The 21,872-nt window shown below is 39.2% G+C and overlaps 1 protein-coding gene across 3 annotated transcripts in view; it reads right to left on the bottom strand.

Moving 5' to 3' along the window:
- The window catches only part of FAF2 (Fas associated factor family member 2), a 71,474-nt gene that overhangs the window by 33,512 nt on the left and 16,090 nt on the right, over nt 1–21,872 (bottom strand). Inside the window, exon 2 of one of the 3 annotated variants that reach the window (XM_086410824.1) lies at nt 14,499–14,591. The exons of the other annotated variants lie outside the window; for them this stretch is intronic. The gene's annotated coding sequence lies outside the window, so the exon portion shown is untranslated. The remainder of the gene's footprint in view (nt 1–14,498; nt 14,592–21,872) is intronic. 3 annotated transcript variants of the gene reach the window in all.

The raw sequence follows: 21,872 nt of genomic DNA, 5'->3' as shown, positions 1-21,872 counted from the left end.
AGTGAACAATTTCTTGATTGGATTGTGACATGGGACAAAAAGTGCATTTTATACAGCCAGTAACGACCAGCTCAGTGGTTGGACTGAGAAGAAGCTCAGAGCACTTCTCAAAGCCAAACTTGCACCAAAAAAGGTCATGGTCACTGTCTGGTGGTCTGCTGCTGGTGTGATCCACTACAGCTTTCTGAATCCTGGCAAAACCATTCCATATGAAGCACGCGCAAATCAAAGAGATGCACAGAAAACTGCAACACCTGCAGCTGGCATTGGTCAACATAAAGGGCCTAATTCTTCTCCACGATAACGCACGATGCAGGTCACACAACCAACACTTCAAAAGTTGAACGAACGGGGCTATGGAATTGTGCCTCATCCACCACATTCACCTGATCTCTTGCCAACCAACTACCACTTCTTCAAGCATCTCGACACCTTTTTGCAGGGCAAACGCTTCCACAACTGGCAGGATGCAGAAAATGCTTTCCAAGAGTTCGTAGAATCCCAAAGCATGGATTTTTATGCTACAGAAATAAACAAACTTATTTCTTGTTGGCAAAAAAGTGTTGATTGTAATGGTTCCTATTCTGATTAATGAAGATGTGTTTGAACTTACAGTTAGAACTGGACATGGAACAACAGACTGGTTCCAAATAGGAAAAGGAGTATGTCAAGGCTGTATATTGTCACCCTGCTTATTTAACTTATATGCAGAGTACATCATGAAAAATGCCAGGCTGGATGAAGCACAAGCTGGAATCAAGACTGCTGGGAGAAATATCAATAACCTCAGATATGCAGATGACACCACCCTTACGGCAGAAAGTGAAGAGGAACTAAAAAGCCTCTTGATGAAAGTGAAAGAGGAGAGTGAAAAGTTGGCTTAAAGCTCAACATTCAGAATACGAAGATCATAGCATCAAGTCCCATCACTTCATGGGAAATAGATGGGGAAACAGTGTCGACTTTATTTTTGGGGGCTCCAAAATCACTGCAGATGATGACTGCAGCCATGAAATTAAAAGACGCTTACTCCTTGGAAGGAAAGTTATGACTAACCTAGATAGCATATTGAAAAGCAGAGACATTACTTTGCCAACAAAGGTCCGCCTAGTCAAGGCTTTGGTTTTTCCTGTGGTCATGTATGGATGTGAGAGTTGGACTGTGAAGAAAACTGAGTGCCAAAGAATTGATGCTTTTGAACTGTGGTGTTGGAGAAGACTCTTGAGAGTCCCTTGGACTGCAAGGAGATCCAACCAGTCCATTCTGAAGGAGATCAGCCCTGGGATTTCTTTGGAAGGAATGATGCTAAAGCTGAAACTCCAGTACTTTGGCCACCTCATGCAGAGAGTTGACTCATTGGAAAAGACTCTGATGCTGGGAGGGATTGGGGGCAGGAGGAGAAGGGGACAACAGAGGATGAGATGGTTGGATGGCATCACTGACTCGATGGACGTGAGTCTGAGTGAACTCCGGGAGTTGGTGACGGACAGGGAGGCCTGGCATGCTTCGATTCGTGGGGTCACAAAGAGTTGGACACAACTGAGCGACTGAACTGAACTGATAATGATTTAAATTTCACAGTCCGGGGACTTCCCTGGTGGTCCAGTAGCTAAGATTCCCTGCTCCCAATGCAGGAGGCCTGGGTTCAATCCCTGGTCAAGGAATTAGATCCCACATGTCACAACTAAAGATCAAAGATCCTGAAAGCCACAACTAAGACCTGGTGCAGCCAGATAAAAAAATTTTTAAAAGTCACAGTTTGAAACTACAACTACTTTTGTACCAAGCTAGTAATAGAATCTCCTTTAACTTTTGATTACTTTGCTGTCCACTGCAGAGAACTGGTATGTCAGGGTTCCACTTCTCTATATATTCTCTTTAAGAACTGGACTTTACTTTTACCTTCTTCTCAGGGTATGAATGACCACTGGGTCTTTACCAAAAATATTTTCTACCTCGCTTATTCACCTATCATTTTCTATCATCTATTATGGCTGTTTACGTAAACTCATTCTACTGCCTTATTACAGGATGCAGGCTCCTTAAGAAAAAGGAATGTGATTCATCTCTATATAATGCTCCCCAGTACCTTGTACACAAGAGATGCAGTTTAGATCTCTCGGTCCGAAAGATCCTCTGGAGAAGGAAATGGCAACCCACTCCAGTATTTTTGCCTGGAAAATTCCATGGACAGATGAGCCTGGTGGGCTACAGTCCATGGTGTTTCAAAGTCAGACACACTGAGCAAGCGCATGTGCACTCACGCACACGCGCACACATGCCCACCCCTGGCACACAGTAAGGGCTTAAAAGGTTACAGAAAAAGGTTGTCCAAGTTAAAAAGACCTTTTAGGATAAGCTTCAATAATCATTGCCAGTAAGTGAAACCCTCTAGACATTTTCACTGTACATTAATACCCTGAGTTTTTTTTGAAAAATTAAACTCCAAATATTCTAACTAGAGGCTAAGCTAGTAGTTAAAAATACCTATTTGCAGAATATCCCCTTATGAATTAAAGTTCATAATCATTTTAATTGTCACATAATATGTCAATTGGCAAAAACAATTGACATACAGATGCTACAACTGCTTCTGATTTTTTGCTATTAAAATACCATTCTCATGAACACTTCTGTTTATAAAGTTTCTCTGTATTGAGGATTTCCCCCCGAGGATCCAGCTAAAAATTACAGGCCAAGGAATGTACATATTTTTATGTTCTTGACACATACTGCTAAAACGCACTAAAATGCACTTTAAAAGGACCATTCCAATTTATATTGATTAGGGTTGGTTTCAATGTGAGTCAAAAGCTAAGTATGTCTCAAGCCAATAATCATTTCATGCCAATTAGGTTTTGCAATGCCAGCTTTCTTCAAAAAGAAAGACTATAACGGGTATAGCTTGAGACACTACATAAGCTTTGCTACCAATTTTCTCCTCACCTCCAACACATTTAGCTCTAAGCACATACAGAAGAGAAGTAAAACAGAGAAGCCGAGGGAACATTATATTTAATAACTTCAGTTATTGGTTTCAAGCTCCTCCCAAACTAATTTCTTTAGAACCCAATAGGCTGTAATTCTGTTTAAATTTTATTTATTTATTTATTATTTTTGGCCCTGCTGGGTCTCCGTTGCTCTGTGGGTTTCTCTTCAGTTGCCACCAGCCAAGGATACTCCCTAGTTGCAGTTCGTGGGCTTCTCATCACAGTGGCTTCTTTTATTGTGAAGCACGGTCCCCAGGCACACAGGCTTCGGCAGGTACAGCATGTGGGCTCAGTAGCTGCGGCTCCCAGGTTCTCAAGTGCAGGCTCAATAGCTGTGGCACACTGGCTTAGTTGCTCAGAATCATGTATCATCTTCCTGGACCAGAGATCAAACCCATTGTCTCCTGCATTGGCAGGCAGATTCTTTACCACTGAGCCACCAGGGAGGCTCCTGTAATTCTCTTAAAAGGAACTGGCACAAAGCATAAGAATCTGTCTGCCAATGCAGGGGACACGGGTTCGATCCCTCGTCCGGGAAGATCTTTCACATTGAAGAACAACTCAGCAGGTGCGCCACAACTATTAAGCCTGTGCTCTAGAGCCCACAAGCCACAACTACTGAAGCCTGCGCACCCGAGAGCCTCTGCTCTGCAATAAAAGAAGCCACCGCAACGAGAAGCTGGCACACCACAAGAGGAATAGCCCTGTTTGCCATAACTAGAGAAAGCCTGAGCAAAGCAATGAAGACCCAGTGCAGTCAAATAAGTAAATAATTTTTAAAAACTTTCGAGAAGAGAACCCACTTCTCTCTATATCCCCTAGATCCAATGCAGTACCTTAGCATACAGTAGAAAATATTTAAATGAACACTCTGTTCTCATGTCAATGATCAACTTTTACTTCATCACTCTGTAGTTTTTAAGTACTGTTCATTATTACTTTGTGTAAGGAATTATATATTTTCCTCAACAATCCTATGGGTATCATCATACCCAGTATCAGTTGAGAATATCAAGACTCTTTAAAAAAGAATTATGTGGAAGACCCTCCACACTAATTCAGGTACACAGTTAAGTGCTCACTGAAGGTCAACTAAATCTGTAATCTCATCTAACCGGCTTGCTCTTTAGAATTTTGCTTTTACACTAAGATCTACTGACATCTGAGGTGACATGAGATGGCACTGGAAAAATAGCTTCAATATGTAGAAAATTTTAACTTCGGCACCCTCTAATCTTTCAGGACCAGTGTCTACCACAAATCCCCTACTCGGGCCGGTTTACCCAAGTCTGTCTTACTGAGAATCATCCCTGGTTACAAGATGGTCTCTCCCTTCCTTCTCCCCCCAGAGCTAATTCCTCTTCCAGGAACTGCCCATGGCAAGGATGTAGCACAAATGCTACACTTAGTTTCATTAATTTATACAAGTGTAACAGAAGGTGGCTCAGTGGTTAAAAAAAAAAAAAAAAAAATCAACCTGCAGTGCAGGAGACCAGGGTTGGATATCTGGTTCAAGAAGATCCCCTGGAGAAGGAAATGGCAACCCAGTCCAGTATTCTTGCCTGAAAAACCCAATGGACAGAGGAGCCTGGTATACCGGCTATAGTCCATGGGGTTGCAAAGAGTTGGAGAGGACTTAGCAACTCAACAGTAACAACAGCCTGACAGCATTAGTACCCTGAACTCCAATCAATCTCTAAACAGCGAAATGCATAAGGGAGATTAGAGGGAAGTGTGTGAACTATTTGATATCCTTCTACTCCAGCCTTGGTCTAATTTCCTCCTTTCCCAAGTCAGTTGATAACAGGATGTCAACATTACTTGGCAACCTACTTCTGAAATATTCTGATCCTTGATCTCTTGCTTAAGCGTAACTCAAGGAAGGTATCACAACCAGATATATATCATTCAACTACTTGGAAAGGGACTGCGCAACTAGACTTAATTACTCTAATGTAATCACTAGAGTGCTTTCCTAAGAAGTGTTTCTTTCCACATCTCATCTGTTTATATATATATATATAACAAACACTGTAGGAGGTTGGGGCAAAATCTCAGTTGAAATCTAAGCACTCTCTAAATTTCACTGGGCTCGGCTCTAGCTTGTTGAGGATACATTTTTTTTTAAATATTTATTTTAATTGGAGGGTAATTACAATATTTTAATGGTTTCTGCTATACATCAACTCAAACTGGCCACAGGCATACATGTGTCCCTTCCCTTCTGAATCCCCCTCACTCCCCACCCGACCCCGGTTGTCCAGGGCTCTTGCTTTGGGTTCCCTGCATCATACATCAAACTCCAACTGCCTATCTATTTTACATATGGTAATGTATGTTTCAATGCTATACTCTCAAATCACTCCACCCTCTCCTTCTCCCACTGAGTCTAAAAGCCTGTTCTTTATGTCTGTGTCTCCTTTGCTGCTCTGCACATAGGATAGTTGGTACCATCTTTCTAGATTCCATATATATGTGTTAATATATGGTATTTGTCTTTTTCTGACTACTTCACTCTGTGTAATAGGCTCTGCTGCTGCTACTGCTGCTAAGTTGCTTCAGTCATGTCCGACTCCGTGCGACCCCAGAGACGGCAGCCCACCAGGCTCCCCCGTCCTTGGGATTCTCCAGGCAAGAACAGTGGAGTGGGTTGCCATTTCCTTCTCCAATGCATGAAAGTGAAGTCGCTCAGTCATGTCCGACTGGCAGCGACCCCATGCACTGCAGCCTACCAGGCTCCTCCGTCCATGGGATTTTCCAGGCAAGAGTACTGGAGTGGGGTGCCATTGCCTTCTCCAGTAATAGGCTCTAGGTTCATCCACCTCATTGAAACGGACTCAAATGCATTCCCTTTTTTTAATAGCTGAGTAATATTCCACTGTGTATATGTACCACGACTTCCTTATCCATTCATCTGCCAATGAACATCTAGGTTGCTTCCATGTTCTAGATATTGTAAATAGTGCTGCAATGAACACCGAGGTACATGCGTCTTTCTCAATTCTGGTTTCCTCAGGGTATATGCCCAGTAGTGCAATGCCAAAGAATGCTCAAACTACCGCACAACTGCACTCATCTCACATGCTAGTAAAGTAATGCTCAAAATTCTCCAAGCCAGGCTTCAGCAATGCATGAACTGCGAACTTCCGGATGTTCAAGCTGGTTTTAGAAAAGGCAGAGGAACCAGAGATCAAAGTGCCAACATTCGCTGGATCATGGAAAAAGGAATAGAGTTCTAGAAAAACATCTATTTCTGCTTTATTAACTATGCCAAAGCCTTTGACTGTGTGGATCACAATAAATTGTGGAAAATTCTGAAAGAGATGGGAATACCAGACCACCTGACCTGCCTCCTGAGAAACCTATATGCAGGTCAGGAAGCAACAGTTAGAACTGGACAGGGAACAACAGACTGGTTCCAAATAGGAAAAGGAGTACGTCAAGGCTGTATATTGTCACCCTGCTTATTTAATTTCTATGCAGAGTACATAATGAGAAACGCTGGGCTGGAGGAAGCACAAGCTGGAATCAAGATTGCTGGGAGAAATACCAATAACCTCAGATATGCAGATGACACCACCCTTATGGCAGAAAGTGAAGAGGAACTAAAAAGCCTCTTGATGAAAGTGAAAGTGGAGAGTCAAAAAGTTGGCTTAAAGCTCAACATTCAGAAAACGAAGATCATGGCATCTGGTCCCATCACTTCATGGGAAATAGATGGGGAAACAGTGGAAACAATGTCAGACTTTATTTTTGGGGCTCCAAAATCACTGCAGATGATGATTACAGCCTTGAAATTAAATGATGCTTACTCCTTGGAAGAAAATCTATGACCAGCCTAGATAGCATATTAAAAAGCAGAGACATTACTTTGCCAACCAAGGTCCGTCTAGTCAAGGCTATGGTTTTTCCAGTGGTCATGTATGGATGTGAGAGTTGGACTGTGAAGAAAGCTGAGCGCCCAAGAATTATGCTTTTGAACTGTGGTGTTGGAGAAGACTCTTGAGAGTCCCTTGGACTGCAAGGAGATCCAACCAGTCCATTCTGAAGGAGATCAGTCCTGGGTGTTCATTGGAAGGACTGATGCTAAAGGTGAAACTCCAGTTCTTTGGCCACCTCATGGGAAGACTGACTCATTGGAAAAGACTCTGATGCTGGGAGGGATTGGGGACAGGAGAAGGGGACGACAGAGGATGAGATGGCCGGACGGCATCACTGACTCGATGCACATGAGTTTGAGTAAACTCCGGGAGTTGGTGATGGACAAGGGAGGCCTGGCGGGCTGCAAATCATGGGGTCACCAAGAGTCTGACACGACTGAGCAACTGAACTGAACTGATGGTAGTTTTATTCCTAGTGAGGATGCATATTTTAACATTTGTTTTCAGTTATTCCCAGAGAGAAACTTAGCAAAAAGCAGAGATCTCTGTTCTCTCCTTCCTCCAACACAGAGAGCTTTGCTTTATACAATAAGCAATATGCCCTCTTTGGTAGCAGCAGGAGAAATGGAAAGAAGTCCTTTCAGGAAGTGAAAGGCCAGGCTTTCAACCTAGGCTCTAATGTGTAACTAAAGCTTTTATACTCAATCTTTATTATTTACATTTAATTACTGATTTACCAAATTAAATACCTGCAGATTCCACTTACTAAGCACTTATTCCTATGTAATAAGCACTGTAAGTAATAAAGTCCTCATTTTCACCACTGAGAAACCCAAGTATTCAAGAGGGCATGTACTTTGTGTAAGAATATCCTTATTTAAGAATAATAAGTGGTACAGCCAAGATTGAAACCTTGAGTAACAATCTCTGAAGTCCAGGTTGTCTCCTATGCTATTATTTAATTAATTCATTATTAATTATTTAATTAATTCATGTTAGAAAACAAGAAGTTTTCAATAAATTCTCAATTTGGAAATTTTCAACAAAATTTTTGTTCAACTGAGAATAAAACATCTGGAATTTTTTTCTATTTTCACATTAAAGCAATGATAAAGTGAACACAATATTTCAATTTATTATTGAATTAATTAATTAATTCACTATTAATTAATTAATTAATTCATGTTAGAAAAAAAGAAGTTTTCAATAAATTCTCAATTTGGAAATTTTCAACAAAATTTTTGTTCAACTGAGAATAAAACATCTGGAATTTTTTTCTGTTTTCACATTAAAGCAATGATAAAGTGAACACAATATTTCAACCCCCTCGTTTTGCATAAAAGGAAACTAAGGCTTAGCAAAGTGAACAAGCTTTCCCAAGTCACAGAGCAAGAGAATAGCAGAACTATCCCATCTTATTCCCAGTCTCTTCTTTCTTCATTGTATCTGCTGCTAAGTCGCTTCAGTCGTGTCCGACTCTGTGTGACCCCATAGATGGCAGCCCACCAGGCTCCCCTGTCCCTGGGATTCTCCAGGCAAGAACACCGGAGTGGGTTGCCATTTCCTCCTCCAATGCATGAAAGTGAAAAGTGAAAGTGAAGTCGCTCAGTCGTGTCCAACTCTTAGCAACCCCATGGACTGCAGCCTTCCAGGCTCCTCCGCCCATGGGATGTTCCAGGCAAGAGTACTGGCGTGGGTTGCCATTGTCTTCTCTGTCATTGTATCTACAGGCAGCTAAGTAACAGCTCATAAATGTACATAAAATTATTTTCCTATATGCCTAGAGTCAACAAATAATCAGTATAGATATGTTCTTTGAATATAGTTTGGTGTCAAGTAAAACTGGAAAACGCTGCTTATCAAATCTCCTTTCTGGAAATTCCCAATACATTTTTTTTTAAAAGGCTTTGAAAACTCTTGCCTTCAGTTAAAAGGAAAAAAAAACCCTTTAACCTCACATAAAGGAGGTTTTTTTTTTTGTTTTTTTTTTTTAAAGAACTCAAACTAATATCCATTTGAAGAATTTTCCTACAGAACTGTTTGTGAACCACAGGTATAGACCATCGAGAGATGTCAAACTAATGTTCCATGTGAATCAAGAGCTAACCATACCCACACAGTAGCTTCTTAAACAAACCCACAATATTTATCCAAGCAATTAAGAGTAGGTGGAATAAGGGATGGAACTTTGTCGGAAATTTAGAAGACACTCGAGTCTTCAACAATCCTTCTCTACCATTCACTAGCTTGGTGCCCTTTAACATCTTTCTGAGTTTCAGTTTCTTTACTGGTAAAATGTAAATAAAAATACTCATTAACTCACTAGGTTGTAAAAAGTAAGTGTACAATGCTCAATTTAGCTATTATTTTTAAGAAACATGAAGGAAACATTAAAAGTGAGAATGTTATAATGAACCTTAGTTTATGAGGACAAGAAAGACATTTGTACATCAATTAAGATGACCATGTGGATTTTTCCCCTTCATTTTTTAATGTGAAGTATTAAGTGGATTGTTTCATATATTGAACCACTCATGCATTCCAGAGATATATCCCATTGGTCATGGTGTATACTCCCTTTAATATGCTGTTGAATTCAGTTTAGTAGTATTTGCTTGAGGATTTTTGCATTAATGTTCATAAGGGATACTGGTCTGCAGTCTTCTAGTAGTATTTGAGAATCAGGCTAATGCTGGCTTCAAAGAATGACTTAGAATGTGTTCCCTCCTTTTCAGTTCTTCAAATGTTTGGTACAATTCACCAGTGAAGCTACTGGTCCAAGGTTTTTTTTGGGAGAGTTTTAACTATGGATTCAATCTCCTTACTAGTTACAGGTCTATTCAGATTTTCTATTTCTTTGTGACTTAGCCTTGGTAGGTTTTGTATTTCTTGGAATTTGTCTATCTCATCTAGGTTATCTAATTTGTTGGCATTCAATTGTTCACAGTACTCACTTCAGAACTTTTTTTTTTAACAGAATTGGTAACGTCCCCATTTTCATTTCTTTTGGCCGTGGGACATGCCAGACCCTAGTTTCCCAACCAGGGACTGAACGCATGACCCCTTCAGTGGAAGAGCAGAGCCCTAACCTCTGAACCACTGGGGAAGTTCCCCCATTTTCCTTTCTGGTTTTAGTAATTTGAATCTTGTTTTTTCCTCATTCCACCTAGCTAAAAAGTTTGTCAATTTTGTTGATTTCAAAAGACCAATTTTTGATTTCACTGATTTTCAGTCTTATTTTTCTATTCTCTCTACTGTTTACCTAGGCTCTCTCCTTTACATTTCCTTCCTTCCACTAGCTCTGAGTTTAGTCTGTTCTTTCTCCTCTAGTTTCTTAAATTATAAAGTTAGGTTGTTGATTTGAAATCTTCTGGTACTGTACTGTACTGTACTACATTGTATTTTGAATTTTGGCAGCATGCAGGATCTTAGTTCCCTGATCAGGGATCAAACCTGTGCCCCATGCACTGGAGCATGGAATCTTAACCACTGAAATGCCAGAAAGACCTTTTATTATTACTTTTTAAAATTGAAGATCTTTGGTGTTTTTTAACATTCATGTTTAAAAGCTACAAATGCCCCCTACCACTCCCCAAGCATCGTGTGCTGCATCCTGTAAGTTTTGGCACACTGTATTTTCATTCTCATTCATTTCTACATATTTTCTAATTTCCCTTGTGATTATTTCTTTCATCCATTGGTTAAGTGCGCTATTTACATAAATTCATGAAATTTTCAATTTTATTTCTGTTCATCCATTGGTTAAGTGTGCTATTTACGTAAATTCATGAAATTTTCAGTTTTATTTCTGTTATCAATTTCTAGAAACTACTTTGTATGATAGCTATCTACTAAAATCAATTGAGACATGTATTCTTGTATCCTTTATTATATCTTTTTTAATAAATCAATCAACAAAAGTGAATCCCTGAGGTCTGTGAACCATTCTAGCAAATTATCAAACCCCAAATGGGAGTCATGTGAACCGCAATTTATAGCTGGTCAGTAAAAAGTTCAGGTGGCACTGGAAGTGAGGGCAGTCTTGTGGGGCTGAGCGCTTAACTTGTGGGATCTGATGCTAACTTCAGGTAGACAGAGTCCAAATAGAACTACATTGAATCTGGGAGAACTGCTTGATGTGTGGAAAACCCCACACATCTGTTTCGAGTAAAAGAGAAACACAGAGGAGTTGCTTTTCCTTCTCATTTACCTAACACCATGTGCTTAGTCATGTCTTACTCTTTATGACCCATGGGCTGTAACCCACCAGGCTCCTCTGTCCATGGAGACTCTCCAGGCAAGAATACTGGAGCGGGTTGCCATGCCCTCCTCCAGGGGATCTTCCCCTGGGATCGAATCCAGGTATCCCACACTACAGGCGGATTCTCTGCCATCTGAGCCACCAGGGAAGCCCACCTAACACCATATATAAAAATTAACTCAAAATGGATCCAAGACCCAAAAGTAAAACCTAAAGCTATAAAACACTTAGGAAAAAACATAAGCTAAAAACTTCCTGACACTGGATTTGGGAATGATTTTTCTTTCGTTTCTTTAAATTGGCTGCATGGCATGAAGGATCTTAGTTTCCCTGTGGACCCTGATTTGGAAGTTCAGAGCCTTAACCACTGGACCACCAGGGAAGTCCTAGGAATGATTTCTTCAAAGTGACACCAAAGGCAAAGGCAATAAAAGAAAAGAGACAAACTGGACTTTGTGACAATATTTAAAATTAGTACAACAAAAGACACTATCCAGAGTAAAAAGACAACCCCAGAATGGGAGAATATATTTTTAAATTATGTATTTGATAAGGAATTAACATTCAGAATATAGAGAACTCTTAAAACAACAACAAAAACACAACTTGATTAGGCAAAGGACTTGACCAGACATTTTGGCAAAGAAGATACACAAATAACCAACAAACACATGAAAAGATGTTCAACATCACCAATCATTAGGGAAATGCAAATCAAAACTATAAGGTACCACTTAACACCTGTTAATATGGATACTATTGAAAAAACAGGAAATGAAAAGTGCTGGCCAGGATGTGGTGAAACTAGAACCCTGTGCACCACTGGTGGGAATGTAAAATGTTACAGCAACTGTGTAAAACAATGTGCAGCTCATCAATAAATCAAAAACAGACCTACTACATGACACAGCAATTCCACTTCCGCGTGTATACCTAAAATAAACGCAGGCTTGAAGAGATACCTGTACACCCATGTTCACAGCAGCACCGTCCATGGAAGCTAAGATGGGAAATAACCCAGTGTCCATTAACAGATAAGGCAAATAAGCACAATGTATGTATACGTAAAATGGAGTATTATTCAGCCTTTAAAAAGAAGAAACTTTTGCAATATCCTACAAGAATGATGAACTTTCAGAATATTATGCTGAAAAAAACAAGCCAGTCATAAAAAGACAAATACTACATGATTCCACTTCTATGAAGTATTTGGAGTACTCTAAATCATAGAGAAAGACAGTAAACTGGTGGCTGCCCTGGGCTAGAGGAAGGGGGAAATGGGAGTTATTGTCTAATGGGTGTAATTTCAATTTCACAAGATAAAAAGAGTTTTGAAGATGAATGATAATGGTCGCACAACATTACAGATGTGTTTGTTATTACTAAATTGTATACTTAAAAATTGCTAAGATGGTAAATTTTCTATGTATTTTACCATGTTTGAAAAACTGGGGGAAAAACACATTTTTAATATATTGTGAGATGAATTTGAACTTGCTTAAAAGGTTCTGAAGTACTACAGTTTGTTTTCTAGGAATCAAATAAATTGATTTTTTTTGTTTTTCCCTTCCTCCTTAAAAAGGGATACTTAAAGCCACAGGAATCGCTTTAACAAAGATAAACATCAGGAACAACTGCACTGGGACTTCCCTGATTAAGTCTTTGGTTAATTCAGTGGTTAAGAATCCACCTTCAAATGCAGAAGACATAGGCTCGATTCCTAGTCAAGGAACTAAGATTCCACACGCCTTGGGAGATAAGACTGAGCACAGCTAGAGAAGCCCACCACTACAACAAAACCCCTCTGGGAAGTGAAATTTCTGGTGAATTATTAAATTCACTCAACAAATAATTGACATCATGTGGCAAGCACCATAAAGAAATCACAGTTCTGATTCCCAATAACTTTGTGGAGTAAAAAGACTTGTAAATAATTAAATTATTATGACAATGACCATATACCAGTAGTAAACAAATCCAAGTGTTCCAGGGGACTCAGGATGATATCAAAGTTCTGAGCTGAAAACTAGTGGAAGGAGGTGTTTCAGGACAATAGAGGAATATGCATGGAGGCACAGAGGAATGAGAAAGAATGTCATGTTAAGGAAACTAAAAAATATCACTGGAATAGAAATATAAAGGGTAGAATGAATATTATAGAGTTAAACAGTGAAATAGGAGTCAGATCATGAAAAGTAAAGAAAGATTTCATGCTGCTTTAATCAATACAAAGCAAATTAAAAATCTTAATGAGTTGACATGATCAAATCTTTGCTAGAAAGATTCTGGAAAAACTAAGAATTAGGCTAAATTGAAGAGGAGAGAAACTTGAAACTAGGAGCATTGGTACAGTCACTGAAATAGTTCAAAGTATATTGAAATGTAAGTATAAACTAGGGTAGAGGCAATGCAGATAGAGTGGACGGTTAATTGAGTGTGGTGGATTTTTTGGTTTGATTTAACTCCACTGCAGACAGTAATTATAGCCATGAAATTAAAATACCTTTGCTCCATGGAAGGAAACCTATTACAAACCTAGACAGTGTATTAAAAAGCAGAGACATCACTTTACCAACAAAGGTCCGTCTAGGCAAAAATATGGTTTTTCCAGTAGTCATGTACAGATATGAGAGTTGGACCATAAAGAAAGCTGAGCACTGAAGAATTGATGGTTTCGAACTGTGGTGCTGGAGAAGACCCTTCAGAGTCCCTTGGACAGCAAGGAGATCAAACCAGTCAATCCTAAAGGAAATCAACCCTGAATAGTCACTGGAAGGACTGATGCTGAAGCTGAAGCTCCAATACTGACACCTGATGCAAACTGCTGATTCACTGGAAAAGACTCTGATGCTGGGAAAGAATGAAGACAAAAGGAGAAAGGGGCAGCAGAGGATGAGATGGATGGATAGCATCAGTGACTCAATGCACATGAGTTTAAGTAAACTCCGGGAGATGGTGAAGGACAGGGGAGCCTGTTGTGCTATAACCTGTGGGGCTGCAAAGAGCTGGACATGACATATGGACTGAACAACAACATTCAACTCCAACAGGAATTTATAAACATTAATACATATACACATGCATACATACTGAAAAAAAAATTCCCCAGATACTTAGCATGAAAACATTTTCTCTGCTAAATTTATTCCAAGAAACTGACACTTTCATGAAATAAGAGTTTAAAGATACACATATACAACTGGAAGCATTAACATCAAACCTTCAGTTTTATTACTTATTTTTTGCTATTCATTTTAAGAAAAAATATAATATAGATAAATGGCCACTAAGATTTCCTAAATATATTAAAAGACTGTTAACTGGCCCAAAAGAAAATTGACAAAATTAATCTTTACCAATATTCACCTCAAAGACAGGCAGGGTTTCCCCAGTGGCACAGCAGTAAGAATTCGCCTACAATGCTGGAGGCAAGTTTGATCCCTTGGTGGGGAAGGTCCCCTGGAGAAGGAAATGGCAATCTACTTCAGTATTCTTGCCTGAAAAATTCCACGGACAGAGGAGCCTGCAGGGCTATAGTCCATGGGATTGCAAAGAGTCGGACACGACCCAGCACGCACGCGCACACACACACTCACAGATTTGCTTCTAAAAGAATATCTGCAGTACAGATAATCCTCCACTCAAGAGTAATCTGAATTTATACTGCTCTGCCAATTACACAAATGTTATTACTGAAAACACTTAGAGGAATGTATAAACAAACACTGCTGGCCAGCTCAATCTGAAGAAACCACCCCAAACCTGAATAAACTTGGATCACAAATGCCTGTGATTGTTACATAAAGATGTAACAAACAAACAAAAGCCCAGCAAGAACTACTGAATCAGTTTGTCCAAAAGCTTACAAGACAGTAACTGTGTTCTTGAATAACAACACTCAACAACACAAAGATGTTAATCACATCCCCTCAAATTCATTTATAAATTTGATAAAATTTCAATTTTATGAAGCTGATTATAAAGTTCTTTTGGAAAAACAGGTAAACAAGAAAATCTGTGAAAATCCTGAAAAAGAGCAACAAAGAGACCACCTCTTCAGATTAAAATATACTATCTCTTATTGTTCAGTCGCTCAGTCATGTCTGTTTGTGACCCTATGAACTGTAGCACACCAGGCATCCCTGTCCTTCACTATCTCCCTGAGTTTGCATGATACAATTTTGAGTAGTATGTTTAAGATAAATGGAACAGAAAAGAGAGTTGAGGAACTGACTTAACTGCATACAGAATTTTGTACTGAGAAAGGAATTTCAAAACAAAGAGCAAAAGAAAGTTAAAAAATAAACAAAAACAAAGAAAAACCCTCGTAGACCCTATTTCTTAGCTTTAGGTTTACAGGAAAACTGTATAGAAAGTATGAATGGACAGTTCCTATACTCCCTTCACGACACCCACTTCCCTGTTACTAACATCTTGCAGTGTTGTGCACGTGTTATAACTGCATTATTATTAACTAAAGCCCCCAGCTTACATTAGGGTTCACTCTTTGTCATACACTCTATGGGTCTTGTCAAATACATAATGTTATGTATCTATCATCATAGTGCCATAAAGAAGAGTTCCACTGCCCTAAAAGTTCCATGCTCCATTTGTTCTCTCCCCTCTAACCCCATCCTTGGCAACCACTGATCTTTATACTATCTCCTATAGTTTTGCCTTTTTCAGAAAGGCATATAGTTGGAGTCAGGTATAGAAGCTTTTCAGACTGGTTTCTTTCACTTAATATTCATCTAAGGTTCCTCTGTGTCTTTTCTTCTTTTTGTTTCCTCTGTGTCTTTTCATGACTTGAGAACTCATTTCCCCTCAGCCCCCACGGAATAATATTTTATTGTATGGAAGTACCAGTTTGTTTATCCATTTATATACTGAAGGAGACCTTTGTTTCTTCCACCTTTTTGGCAATTGTGAATAAGGCTGCTATAAACATCTGCATGCAGGTGTCTGTGTGGACATAAAGTATTTTTATTTTACTTTAGGTAAATACTGCTGGATCATATAGTTAAGACTATGTTTACTTCTTTTTTTTTTTTTGGCTGCACAGCTTGTGGGATCCTCATTCCCTGACCAGGCATTGAAGCCAGGCTGTAGGCAGTGAGAGCTCTGAGTCCTAACCACTAGACCACCAGGGAATTCCTTAAGACTATGTTTACTTTTTTAGGAAACTGCATAACTGTTCCAAAGTAGCTGTACTATTTTGTATTCTCACTAGTAACAGATGAGTTTCTGTTGTTCCATATCCTTGCATTTGGTGTTTTAGATTTTAGCCATTCTAACAGTTTATGGTGGTTATCTCATTGTTATAGTTTGCAATTCCTTAAATGATATTTGATGTTCAGCATCTTTTCATGTTTATCATCTCCTTTATATTTCTTCATTGGTGAGGTATCAGTTCAGATCTTTTTCCCGCTTTTTAACTGAGTTGCTTCTTTACTGCTCAATTTTAAGAGCCCAAGCATACAAGTGTTTAGAAGAAAACACAAGTGAATTCTTCTACTGCCTAAGTGTGGGGAAGTCTTTAACCATGACTCAAAATTCATAAGCAATAAAGGAAAAGATTTTGTATTACACAAATAAAATTCTGAGTGTGTAACAAAAAAAACCACCACAACATGAGTGTGGCCAAAACACAGCATCATACAAAAAGAAAAGAGCTGAGAACGACGTCTGCAACTTATTTAATAGACGAAGAGTTAATATCCCTAACGTATATATTTAAAAAAAAAAAAAACACAGAAGAAAAAGGATGGGACTTCTCTGGTGATCCAGTGATTGGGGCTCTGTGCTTCTACTACAGGGGGGATGGGTTCAATCCCTGGTCAGGCAACTGGGATCCCACATGCTTCAAAGTGAGGCCAAAAAAAAAAAAACCCCACCAGAAAAGGATAACTTGCTACAAAAGTGGGTAAGTGGACTGTTCATTGAAAAATAAACTCAAATGGTCCTTAAAAATACAAACGTTGATCAATCTCACTCATAAGGGAAAAGTAGATTAAAAACTACACTAAATTTGACAACATATTCTGTTAGCGAGGTTGCTGGCGCCCTCAAACATTGCTAGTGGGAACATAAAATGGTACAATCTTCAGAAGGAAAATTTGGCAATATCTAGCAACGTTACAGGAGAAGGAAATGGCAACCCACTACAGTGTTCTTGCCTGGAGAATCCCAGGGACAGGGGAGCCTGGTGGGCTGCCGTCTATGGGGTTGCACAGAGTCGGACATGACTGAAGCGACTTAGCAGTAGCAGCAATGTTACATATTTATATGTATATACATGCATTTAACCCTTTGATCCAGAAACACTAGCAAAAAATAAAATGTTAGTGCACAAGGCTACTTACCATTATGTTATTTATTATAGCAAATAATGAGAAATAACCCAAATATCCATCAGGAGGGGGCTAAATTATGGTATGTATACAATAGAGTATTACACAGCTGTAAATATCAAAGAGAGAGAATTTCCTACAATGCCATGCAGTGATCACGAGAAAATAATAAGTATAAAAGGCAGGTGGAGAAAAGTGTGTAATAAATACCACCATCTATCTTTTTTAAAAGGGGGAGTCACAAATTTACTTAATACTTACATTTTTAAATGAAAGGGTTTGTTATTTTTTAAATTCTAAGCTTATATACGAGGAGAAGGCAGGGAAAAGAACAGAGTATAAGGGATAATAAGGAGTTAGATTTCTTTAAATATATTGCTACATGTAGATTTGACTTTGGAATCATATAGCTGTTTTATAAAACAAAATTTAAAAAGCAGCAGCACCAACAATCCCTAAACATCACAAGTAAAAATCAATGTAGAGATAGTAGCATAACAACTCAAAACTATCCCACATGACTTGAAAACACAGTAAAATTGGCTTCCCTGTCGGCACAGTGGTAAACAATCCGCCTACCCATTCTGGAGACTCTGGTTCAATCCCTGGGTCAGGAAGATTCCTTAGAGGAGGAAACTGCAACCTACTTCAGTATTCTTGCCTAGAAAATTCCATGGACAGAGGAGCCTGGTGAGTGGGCTACACTGACAGAGGAGTCACGTGCGTGTGCATGCTGTTATGTCTGTCTCACTGCGGACATAATGAGATGGACATAACTGAGCATGCACACGCACCTGACTATACATTCTACAATAAAAAGGCTTAAATTGTTTTAAATAATCATATTGTTGTTACTGCTGCTGCTAAGTCGTTTCAGTCGTGTCCGACTCTGTGTGACCCCATAGACCGGCAGCCCACCAGGCTCCGCCGTCCCTGGGATTCTCCAGGCAAGAACACTGGAGTGGGTTGCCATTTCCTTCTCCAATGCATTAAAGTGAAAAGTGAAAGTGAAGCCACTTAGTCATGTCCAACTCTTAGCAACCTCATGGACTGCAGCCTACCAGGCTTCTCCATCCATGGGATTTTCCAGGCAAGAGTACTGGAGTGGGGTGCCATTGCCTTCTCCGATTGTTGTTACTAGTAAGGGTATTATTTTGAGACACTTAAAGTGATGATTATGTGATAAAGCAAATGAATCATCATGTTAACCTCATTAAGAACCACATTTTTTGGTATAGAGAAAGGAGAGGTAAAACATAGTGCAGAATTTTAACTAGCAGTCCTGAATTTGAATTGGAAATATAAAACTGTTTCATCATGAATTAAATAAATACAAATATATGTGTGTGTCTGTATTATATATGTACTTCCTAGTTCTAGTAACTAAAAAATTCTAGCCCAACCCAAACGCAATGAGCCAAGGCACACACACATTTCCTGGAGAAATGGCTAATTCAAGATTTAGGTAGAAAATGCCCAAGATGAGTCAAACATCTTATAACTTCAGAAAGTTAAAAAGCTATCAAAGGCTACTGGGGCCATGTCAATATAATAAAGTCTTTAGGAACAGAAACACAAGGCTCTTACAAACTCAAAAGGGAATTATTTTCTGTGATTCTGGAAAAATAAAATTGTGTATCTATTAGGTTTTCCTTAAATAAATAAAAAAAAGGCCATCAGGAACCAACCTAAACAGATTCACAGCTGTCAAAGATGGCCCAATCTAAGCCTCAATAAGCACAATGGCATGAAATGTACAACATTAAATATGTTTACATCTGTGACTTCATTGCAAATTTAAAAAATTTACAATTAAAAATTTAAAAATCTGGCTGGTTACTTTCTAGGATGCTGGGAATCAACCCATTATTTAAAAACTAATAACTGAAAGGATTAAATGTTTATCTTGCCTTTATTATACATACTGTGTGCTATGCTTAGTCATGTCCGACTCTGCAATCCCATGGACTGTAGTCCACTAGGCTCCTCTGTCTCTTGGATTCTCCAGGCAAGAAGACTGGAGTGCGTTGCCATTTCCTCCATCAAGGGATCTTCCCAAACTAGGGTTTGAACCCAGGTTTCCCACAATGCAGGGAGATTCTTTACCAGCTGAGCTACCAGGGAAGCCCTATACATACTATAACTTAGTGTAACTAAACAGGTAAGGGAACGTATATCTTTATAGAAGACTCCCTATTAATAAATAAAGAAAGGAAGACAGAATCAAACTGTCATCACATTGCATGTGAAAAGACTCAGTTCAGTTCAGTTCAGTCGCTCAGTCGTGTCCGACTCTTTGCGACCTCATGCATCGCAGCACGCCAGGCCTCCCTGTCCATCACCAACTCCTGGAGTTCACCCAGACTCAACGTCCATCGAGTCAGTGATGCCATCCAGCCATCTCATCCTCTGTCGTCCCCTTCTCCTCCTGCCCCCAATCCCTCCCAGCCTCAAAGTCTTTTCCAATGAGTCAGCTCTTCGCATGAGGTGGCCAAAGTACTGGAGTTTCAGCTTCAGCATCATTTTCTCCAAAGAAATCCCAGGGTTGATCTCCTTCAGAATGGACTGGTTGGATCTCCTTGCAGTCCAAGGGACTCTCAAGAGTCTTCTCCAACACCACAGTTCAAAAGCATCAATTCTTCGGCGCTCAGCCTTCTTCACAGTCCAACTCTCACATCCATACATGACCACTGGAAAAACCATAGCCTTGACTAGACGGACCTTTGTTGGCAAAGTAATGTCTCTGCTTTTGAATACGCTATCTAGATTGGTAATAACTTTCCTTCCAAGGAGTAAGCGTCTTGAAAAGACTATGTAAAAGCTAATGAAATATAATGTATTAATATTAAGCTTATAAAAAATGTATCCAAGGATACCAAAACTAATAAGCTAAATTAGAATTTTCAAGTGAAAAAACTTTACAAAGTTTAATTAACACTTTTAATTCCCAAATCAGAGTTAATTCTGTATATGTGAAAAATACCAGACAAGTCTTCTGTTTAAAATACTTTCTGTATGTATTCTTTTTGAAGAGGACTTGCACTCCTTCAAGTATATGTTGCTGCTGCTGCTAAGTCGCTTCAGTCGTGTCCAACTCTGTGTGACCCCATAGACGGCAGCCTACCAGGCTCTGCCGTCCCTGGGATTCTCCAGGCAAGAACACTGGAGTGGGGTGCCATTTCCTTCTCCAATGCATGAAAGTGAAAGTGAAAGTGAAGTAGCTCAGTCGTGTCCGACTCTTCACGACCTCATGGACTTAAGCCTACCAGGCTCCTCCGTCCACGGGATTTTCCAGGCAAGAGTACTGGAGTGGGGTGCCATCGCCTTCTCCGCAAGTATATGTCAGGCTACTTGATAAGTGTTTGTCTTCTAATTCCAATTTTAAAAAAGGACAACATTCTTACAAATTCTCAATTCTACTCTTTTATCAAATATTCCCTGGAAGAATACAGAAATGTAAAAAAAGTGTGCACAACTGAACAATCTCCCAAACAGCCTCTTTTTAGATAGAGCCCTAGTAGTTATCAGGTACTTTACATGCACTATCTCATACCCTCTAAGAACCCAAGACACCCTTTCATGATGAAAATTTAACTGGGAATAGAAGGGAACTTTCTCACCCTGATCCAAGAAACATTCATAGCTGACAGAGACACAGAGAACAGACTTATGGACAAGGCAGGTGAGAGGGGAGGAGGAAAGAGAAGGTGGACTGTATGGAGACAGTAACACGTAAACACGTATTACCGTATGTAAAACAGACAGCCAGTGGGAATTTGCTGCACGACTCAAGGAACTCAAACCAGGTCTCTGCAACAACGTAGAAGGGCGGGATGGGGAGGGAGATTCCAAATGGAGGGGACAGAGGTATACCTACGGCTGACTCATGTTGATGCTCAGCAGAAACCAAAATAATACTATAGAGCAACTACCTTCAGTTAAAAATAAATAAATTAAAAAAAATACAGCTAGTATAATAACAGTCAAAGACTAAATGATTTCATCCTAAGATTAGGACAAGACAAAGATGTTTATTCTGGCCATTTTTATTCCACACTATATTAAAACTTTTAAGCACGAAGGAGGGGAAAGGCACCCAGATTGGAAAATGAGAAGCAAAACTATTCACAGATAACATAATCTTATATATAGAAAAAACCTAAAGTTTAAAAAAAATGAATAGAGAACTAAAAATGAGTTCAACCAAGCTGAACAATGCAAAATCAGTACACAAGAATCAGTTATATTTCTGTATTTCTATACACTAGTAATGAACCTGAAAATAAAATTAAGAAAACATTTCCTTTCCCAGTATAATCAAAAAGAATAAAATATGTAGGAATAAATTTAATAAAAACAAGTGCAAGATTCGTACACAGAAAACTACAAA

Source organism: Bos grunniens, chromosome 7 (assembly GCF_055505025.1).
Source record: "Bos grunniens cultivar Pamir isolate PY7600 chromosome 7, Bosgru_T2T1.0, whole genome shotgun sequence".
Taxonomy (NCBI): Eukaryota; Metazoa; Chordata; class Mammalia; order Artiodactyla; family Bovidae; genus Bos; species Bos grunniens.
Note: the sequence above shows the minus strand (reverse complement) of the source record. Positions and strands in the feature narration are given on the sequence as shown.